We start from the raw sequence: 9482 nt of genomic DNA, 5'->3' as shown, positions 1-9482 counted from the left end.
TATCTGACAACTTAAATTCAATACAAAGATACATAGAAGATAAGGGCATTCAACAATGGATAGTGGTTTTTTCCTTGAAAACTGCTTAGAATAAATGGCTGCATGACCTAAAAATGTTGTCCTTTAAGAATGTCCAATTTAAAATTTCCATCACACTTCAGAAGAATTAGTTTAGTTTTCCTAAATTTATGAAGCTACTGACATTAACATGAAGGCATTGTCTACAAATGATGCTCTTTTTTAAAAAGGCAGACATTTGTAATGTGTTGTTTTGCAAGAATCCTTGAGCTAAAGCTCAATGAAATTGGCACCTCTCCTGCATTCCTTTAGAAGCAGGCAAGGAAGCCAAGAGGCAATGCTACACCTCTCTCCAGCTTGGCTTCCAACTCTATAGAAATAATCATCAAAACCACACCCAGATCACTTGTTCAGCCATGTAGAGAAGAACTTGAAAAGAGGATCTGAAATACCAGCTCCCATATTATGTTCAAATGACCCAGATAGTGGATTTGCAAATTCCCACTTAAGTAGTATATAGTGTTTATATAAAGTTCAACTCTCCCAGGTCTGGTTGGGCAAACCTCCCCAAAATTGGATTTGCAATTCTGACCCCTCCTTCCCAACAACAAAACAGGTAAAATGTTTTTGCTGTTGTTGCTTGTTTGTTTTGCTTTTATGCAGTAATGCCAAGAAAACCCAGGTAGAGTAAGTGTGGCAATTTAGATTATGACCCCTCTCAGAAATTCAGCCAGCTACCTCGATCCTTTCTAATTAAATCATTGTTCTGCACACATTCATGCTTCAGTAACACAGTATTGCATTTTTTTTTTGGAAAGGAATTTAAATTCTTAACCATCTAGTGAGTTTAACTGAAACTTTCCCATTCTTATCAAATTCATGTTCTGATATTCTGGATTTTCCTTTGGGGGAGCTGGGAAAAGAAAAGGCACTTTCTTACTTCAGATCTTATCTCATTTTAGGGACTGAAATATGAGTGATTTTCCTCTGCTGGTGTCTCAGATCAGGCAGATGTTTGAATAAGTAATAAGAGAAAGAAGGTATTTTCTTGGAGGATGGTGAGGTGACAATGTGACTTAGTAAAAAAAACAAAAACAAAAACAAAAAACAAAAAACCTGGGGTAGATGTTGTGAAGTGTTTCAGTGTGGCTTATTACTAGCTCTGTGGCTTTCAGTTACTAATCTCTTAAGCCTCCATTTCTTCATCTAAAAGATGGAATTCATACTTTTGCCTTGCCATATTATTGGGAGAATTAGATATCACATATGTCAAGTGCCTAATACAGCTCCAGATTCAGAACAGAAACTCTATAAATTATAATTGCTTTCTACTTTAGTCTCAGATTACTCATAAAAATATACTCACAGGTTATTTATAATAATAATAGCTATTTTATTGAACTCTTCATATATGAAGGTCAATGTATAGAATACACATTCTGTCTCATTTAATTCTTACTATATTGCCTGAATATTTTATATTATTATTCCAATTTTCCATTTGTAAAAATTAGGTCCTGCCCAAGTCAAGTAATTTGTCCAAGGTCAAGTAGCTGAAAATGGATGAGTGAGAATGTACACTCAAGTTTAACTTCAAAGCCTATGCTATCCACCAGTAATAATCCTATAAGGGCTTTGTAGTTAAGTGCAACCTGAGACATTTGCTAAACTACCACACCCCATCAGGTAATAGAAAACAGCAAAGCATTCAGGGTGTTGGTGGTATGGTGATTGTTGATAATGTTGAAAGGATTTAAGAGGGAAAACAGATGGAGGTGAGGAATGACAGAATGAGGAAGAGTTATCAGGATACTTATGCTACCTCGGAAAAACCTGTTCTGTCTGATGGCCTCCCTTTTCTGGTCTCAGAGAGGCCTGGTTTTGTGTTACTTTTACCTTTCGTATAATCTAGAGTTTTCCCTCAATTTCATCTTATGCCCCAGGAAGTCATCCTTATTGGTTCTCTGTGGGGTGCAGTTACGGTGTTTTGGCCAGGTTCAAGCCTCGGACTAATGAAAGGACAGGGTCCTCTCATTGCCACGTGCAAGTCCCAGCTGGAAGGGCAGGGCCCTCCCAGCAAGTCATAGCCAACGGCTGTGGTTGTAAGCTTGAACCTATGGTCCGAACATGTAGCCCCACGTGCCTTGTGATAGAGTTCGGGTGCATGTAGTTGAGTGAGGTTGAAACTCACGAGAATGCTGTAAATGTGATCATGCCCCTACTTTGCCTTGTGGCATCTGCTATAAAATAAAGACACGGCTTGTGGGCGCTGTCATTGTCTCCTCATCAGGGAGGCAGCGTCCCACCGAGACCCAGCTATTATTCTCTTGTCTGTCTTTCCTTAATCTTTTCACCCCCCCACTCGGGATCACCCTTGGTCGTGCTGGCGTGACACAGTTCTCATAAGACTTATGTTTCAATATGGTCAAGTGCCATATAATCACAATATCCATCACCTAGCACAGCAATTTGCAACCTTTTTCATCTCATGGCACACACAAACTACTAAAATTCTGCGGCACACCAAAATTTTTATATATTTTTGCTGGTCTGACAAAAATCCTATCTAATAAAGAGGGAATATGCTAATTGACCCTCACACCATCACAAAGATGGCAGTGCCCACAGCCAATAAGGAGGGAATATGCTAATTGACTGCCACACCCTCAAAGATGGCAGCACCCACAGCCACAAGATGGCAGTGCCCAGTCCCCTCAGCCCCACCGGGGTGCGCCTGCCTCCAGAGTCACCCAGTCCCCTCAGTCCCCCAGCGGCCCAAGGCCAGCCCAAAGCATAGGCAAGCCTCGGATGGTGGCTGCCCAGCCGCCCAGGGCTGCCCAAGGCTCAGGAAACCAGGGCTGGCCGAGTCTTGCGCTGCTGGCAGTGGCAGCAGCAGAGGTGTGATGGGGCGTCAACTTCCCCTGATAACCAGGTCACCTCCCACCCCTGAGGGCTCCTGGACTGTGAGAGGGGGCAGGCTAGGCTGAGGGACCCCCACTCCAGTGCATGAATTTTCATGCACCGAGCCTCAAGTAGATATATAATTTTGATTCATTCATACCAGACCATTATTGTTGTATTGGCTGTTGCCATTTTTATTATTTGACAATCTAAGGGAAAAGAGGTCAATGCCCCTGAATAAATAGTCAGGTATTGCATGTTTTAAAACTTCTTGTAGCACAGCAGTTGAAAATCGCTGACCTAGCATGGTAGTACATGTTTCTGAGCCAGTTCTACCTGCATAGCAAGCAGGGTATTTTTGGCCTTAGAGGCATCATTCTACAGGATTGAGTTTGCAATCCAAGCCTTAGCATGCCTCCTGCCTAGTAAGTCTTGAGGAAAAGAGATTCCACTAAAATTTAGTCTTTCCAAAAACTTACAGAATCTTCCAAGTCCTTATCATGTGTCCACTGTCATCATTTCTCTATCTCTACTTAGATCCTGCTCTGAATACTAACGCCACATTTCTCAAGCTGTGACTATGCCCTTGCTACAATGTGAGGAATCCCCCATATACTCAGAAATTATGGGGATGACACTCAGGAACCTGAATTTAAACAGACTCATCCAGGTAGTACCTATGTACTAGTATGCCACAGTTGGCAATCACTACGTCAGATCCACAATCCTTTTGTCTGCCTAACATTGAACTTCGTCATTATGTGGCATCTTCTTCCACTGGGATCTGTCAGAAGTGATCCATTGGATTCTGCATCTGAACAGTCATCAGCATCAACCCCATACAGCTGCACACCTATAAGTATGTTTCATTCATTTTTCCACTCACTGTCCCTCCCGGGCCAGCCCTGCCTTCCTCCTTCTCCCCACCTGTTCAAGCTGTGAGAGCCTCTGCAGGCCAAAATTTGGAACTCCCACCTAATTCTTGATGCTCTTTTCCTTAACCCAGTTTTTGTTTTCTTTTGAATTTTCCTCTTTCTCTTGCCATTCTTAAGTTAGGATTCCCTCTGTGTTTTTTATTTTAATTTCATTTTTTTAAAAAAATGTATTGATTTGAGAGAGAAAAGGGGGGGAGGGAGAGAGAGAGAAAAAGAGAAATAGAGAAGGGAGAGCACTACATTGATTTGTGTTCCACTTATTTATGCATTCATTGGTTGATTCTTTTATGTGCCCTGACTGGGAATCAAACCCACAACATTGGCACATGGGGATGGATGCTCTAACCCACTGAGCTACCCACATGGACTCCCTCTGTCTTTTGAATCTATGCTTTAGCTACCAGTAGTCAGGCTTTCATAGTTTAGTGCTGTCCATTACCAAAAGAAACACATGATAATATTTTTACATTTCCACAAAAAAATTCACAATCAATTCAGAGGTGTAGTAAAAAAAAAATCATGATAGAGAATTTTTTTCATTCTCTATCCCTCATTAGTCACATGTAGGAGATGATTTCAAGCAGTGTGGTGAAACGTAATGTAACCCTTTATACCTATCTGGATCTTGATGCTATTTAACTTTTTGCTGTACAAACCAGTTTATTTCTCAAAATGCAGAATCAATTTATTGGTCTCTATCAGAACTTAAAAATAGAATAGACAAGAAATATCAGATTTTATTATATATATTAAAAGTATTGTATAATGAAAATATTTTCATGACTCTATGTGTGTATATTTGTAAATATTTGGGCATGATAGAAAGCGTCTTAATTTTTAATTGTAATCTATGGTTACTAAAAAAATGAAAGTAATGTGTCTAAATTTCAGAGGATTAGATTAGCCTTAGGCATGCTGCGAAGTCAGAGTGTCTTTTTAAGTAAAAGTTGTCTCTCCAGGGAATTGGCCTTCTTCCCAAAGGCACATGTATTTTCTTTAGTCTCTACAAATCAGTCAGAGCTTAAACTTCCCATTCTGCTTTATTCAATTTAATAGAAATATAAAATATTGATACAATAGTATTTATTACACTACTTACTTAACTATCTTAGTCTCAATTTTGTCAACTGTAAAAACAGAGATAATAAAGACTGGGTTTGGGTAAAGACTAAGTGAGATAACTTACATAAAATACTAAGGATATATGTTTAGCACAAAGGAAGCCATCAATAAATGTCAGCCATCATAATTATTATCGTGTTCAATGGCATAAACCAAATACAAATCTTAGCTCAGATCAGTGCAAATAGGATAAAATAAAGCATTCAGCACCCAGATCTTGGAGTCTAAAACTGCTGTAAATTTGTTCAAAGATTTTTTGGAAAGCCTGCATCTTATGAAGCCTCAGAGGAAATGTCAAGGAAAGAAGATATCTGTTCATGCTCTTAGCAAATTGTTTAAGGCTAATTAGCTCTTGTGTGTCAGCCAAAACAAATATGGATTTCCCCCTGAGATCTAAAAATACATTGCCCAACAAATGGAACATTTGAGGTTATTCTTCTCACAACCATGGGACAGAGAGGGAGAGAGAGAGTGAATGAATCAGAACCCAGCAACCTTTTAAAACTTATTTTACTTTATTAATCCATTGTTATTTGTCTGTACATCTTTCTTCTCCATTCAACCTGTTGCAGAATTAAAGAGCCAGTCTTCATGGAAAAGCACAAGCCAATGTGTTTCTTTAGCTACCACTGTGTCCATGTCTGTTTGCTATAAATTAACCTTTGTATTCTAAGTGCTATGAATCACCATCAGTGCAATTTCAAGAGCCACCCCCACCCTCTACTACTCTGTGTTTTTTTGCTGTGTTTCCTGGATGTGTTGAGGCCCCGGAAAGTTTGATGTTACTCCCTCGAGCCTGGCCTCTTGGAGACAGTATTAGTTTTATAGGAAGGTAATTCATATTGGTTAATGTTTATAGAGTTTAAGAGAAGTAGATTTCAATAGTGTATACAGAAGCCAAGCTGACTGACAGCTTTTGATTGCCCAGTGGTAAGGCTTATTAACAGTTATCCCATTGTGTTCTCAATAAGGCCATCAAACTGCCCAGGCTTGCCCTAGTCAGTTGGGAATCTCTTTCAAAGGCTTGTGCTGATTGGACCATCCAAGAATAGAAAGAGGAAAGTAATGATTGTTTTACAACAAGTTGGGCCCGGTTTAATTAAATATTGGATGTGGAATTATGGTAAGAGGAGAAGGCAGAGTTGTAATAAAGAAAGAGCTGAGAAAAATGCATGAACTCAAGAAGTGACAGAAGACAGCTCAATTCTATTAACTTAAAACAGTTCTAACAGTGCTGTTAATGTGTTTACATGAGAGAACACTGGGAAGCAGAACAGAGAGACACAAAGAGATGCACACAGGTATAAGCAAAGGGAAGCATGGAAGATGTGAGTAGATCATGTAAGTCATAAAAGAGTACATGGGGAGGAGATCATTGGTTATAATAGAATAATGAGGGGAAACTGAAAAATACGGTTGTTCTGGAAATAGTACTCTAAATGGAGAGATATTTTTGATTGATACTTGATACCAAAAACCAATTATATAGTTACAATTATGTTTTATAATTAAAAAAAATGGCACAGTAGGTAACAGTATATTTTTCCGGATTTCTGAAAGGTACCTGAGTGCCCAGCTATGAATTACTAGTAGTGCCACCTAGTGTTTGGATGTTCACACTGCAGCTATGTGTGGTTGTACAGGTACTAGTAAACTGTGCACTCCGAGAAGAGCCTGCACTGAACCTCTGTGCTAACCCCCCTGGAGACAACTGTGATGAAGTTATAAGGTCATACACAACAGAATGCACTTTATGGAGAAATGATCAAGTTTAAATGCTGCCGTTTGGGATCCACACAGCAATTTCTTTACCTCTTTGGTTACTATGTGGAAATTACAACTAATGTTGGGTTAACACTATAGCTACCAGTTAAACAAACAAAACTATAAACTTAGATCAGGACATAAACATGTTTTAATCATGAATCTGAGATTCTTCGATTTAGCCAATATCCTTTACCTATTCTTTGAATTATAAACTCAATCTGAAATTTCCTTAATACAGACTTAGTGTTTTGTGCTGTATCTAGAAAAAGGAATGTGGAGAACATGACTGTGTATTGTGAGGTAATTTGATCTCAATGCAAAATAAATAAAAACAGTTAAAGGCTTAAAAATATCTCAGCTAATGAAATGACTATTATCTTAAGTAAGTAAGCATCTTGTATTAGCAACTTCAGACCAGTGAGTTACTTATTATAAAATATGAGCTAAAGAACAAGGTAATACAGACTGTGTATAAGACCAAGATAAATTGTTTTCTTTTCTTTTTAAAAAAAATATATATTTTATTGATTTTCTACAGAGAGGAAGGGAAAGGAATAGAGAGTTAGAAACATCGATGAGAGAGAAACATCGATCAGCTGCCTCCTGCACACTCCCTATTGGGGATGTGCCCGCAACCAAGGTACATGCCCTTGACAGGAATTGAACCTGAGACCCTTCAGTCCGCAGGCCAAAGCTCTATCCACTGAGCCAAACCGGTTAGGGCTGTTTTCTTATCTTAGTCACATTACTTTTTCCTGTAAAACAGTCACTAACTTTATTAGATATACAGAACTGGAAATTTTCCAATTTTTTCTACTCGTGAAGAGGTTTGGACTATAACATTTGATATTTCTCGCAGATAGAGACCATATGCTGCTGTTTCACTTCATTACTCCTATGCATTGCATTTACCCTCCTACCCTCGGTCATGTGTACAACTTGCTTTAGGTCTGAAAACGCCAGCTTGCTTTATATTCCTGGGAGGATGAAAGACGAGGGAATAGAGGAGATGATGACTATCCGGCATAAAGTGGCTGGGGGTAAAAACATTGGGAATGCAGAAAGAGTATCAAATGGAGGAGTCCGCTCCTTGTACAAGGTACTCACAGTGATTGAAAACAGTAGATTTCTACAACTAAATCAGTGGTAATAACAAATTCCCACCGTGCTGGTCAAATACAAAGCAGCATCCTGCTTGGCTGGTGAACCCCTAATTCTGTGGTCCCAGCTCTGATTTTACCATCAGGTGCTAAAGCCTAACTCAGCCTGTTTGCTGAGCACTGACCTAGTTGATGAGTAACCCTAACTGCCTTGTGGAGTGGGGTTGAGATAAATTGTTAACTTGAGCAGGAGGAAATAGTCAAAACATGTTCCGTGTTTCCACATAGCAGTCCCATTCAAACATAAACTGGAATTACAAGCACATTTAGAAGAACTTATTTTGCACATAACATATTCAAATGCAGAGTTGAGACTTCTCTTCTTCAGTAGATTATTAAAAATTAAAGAAAGCCTGGCCAGTGTGGGTCAGTGATTGAGTGTTGGCCTATAAACCAGGAGGTCACAATTTGATTCCCAGTCAAGGCACATGCCCAGGTTTTGAGCTCAATCCCTAGTAAGGGGCATGCAGGAGATAGTACATCAATGATTCTCTCTCATCATTGATGTTGCTATCTCTCTCTCCCTTTCTCTCTTAAATCATTAAAAATATATTTTTAAAAAAATTAAAGGAAGATGAACATGGTATCTTTGATTCCATTAAGCATTCCCGAGCTGTAACCTTTTCATTCTCATTTCATCCAACTACTATTTCATGGTTCAATTGTAGCAGAAATACCCATAAAAACTAAATGACCTTTCATTGTAATAGAGCAAAATTTTCCCTTTTAATATATTACTTGGGAAAAAGAAAGATATAAATTAAACCCAAGCTACAAAACATGCCTTAAAAATCAACCTCTGATCCAATGGGCTGTGCATTGTGCATCAAAGAGCAATAAAAGGTCAAATTTAGAGAAGAAAGTTCCAGACAGCACAGCACTAGAAGCAGCAGTAGAGATGATATACTTTCATTTGATTTTATGCTCTTTGGTTCCTTAAATAAGGACCTATGGCAGCTAGTCCCTAGCTCTATTTATCCCTTGTGTGGCTTTTAAGATTAGTTTAGAGCAATGTCCTTAATTTAGAATACTTCGAGATGAACGATTATTAATGAACTTCTACAAAGATAATAGCATTTTTTAACCCACATTGCAATATACAGCAGGGATTGCTTTCGTCTTTCACTACAATTTAAATAGGAAAACTTGTATTGCATAGTGCATACTACTGAATTCTAGTGTGCATCTACATCTTCTTTGCAGCACAGCACAGTTAGCAATGCTTTCTTTACTACACTATTGGCTTTGAAGGTTTAATTAATAAACAAGATACAATTTTAATGTACCGAAGAGAGATTGCCTGTCTCCTCAACTGTGTCAAATCAGAAAACATTTCCACTTACCATCGTTTTACAGATGTAGTAAATGACTCACAGTTCAACTAGAGCAGCGCTAATAGAATTTTCTGTTATCATAGAAACATTCTGTATCTGTACTGTCTAATACAGTAGCCCTTAGCCATGCGATACTACTAAATGTGGCTAGTCTGACTGAGAAATGGAGTTTTAAATTTTATTTAATTTTAATTAAATTTAAAAAGACACAGGTGACTGACTAGTGTTATCGTTTTTGGAAAGCA

This window comes from Myotis brandtii, unplaced genomic scaffold (genome assembly GCF_000412655.1).
Source record: "Myotis brandtii unplaced genomic scaffold, ASM41265v1 scaffold176, whole genome shotgun sequence".
In the NCBI taxonomy this organism is placed as follows: Eukaryota; Metazoa; Chordata; class Mammalia; order Chiroptera; family Vespertilionidae; genus Myotis; species Myotis brandtii.
The sequence above is the reverse complement of the archived record's forward strand: the minus strand, read 5'-3'. Positions refer to the sequence as shown.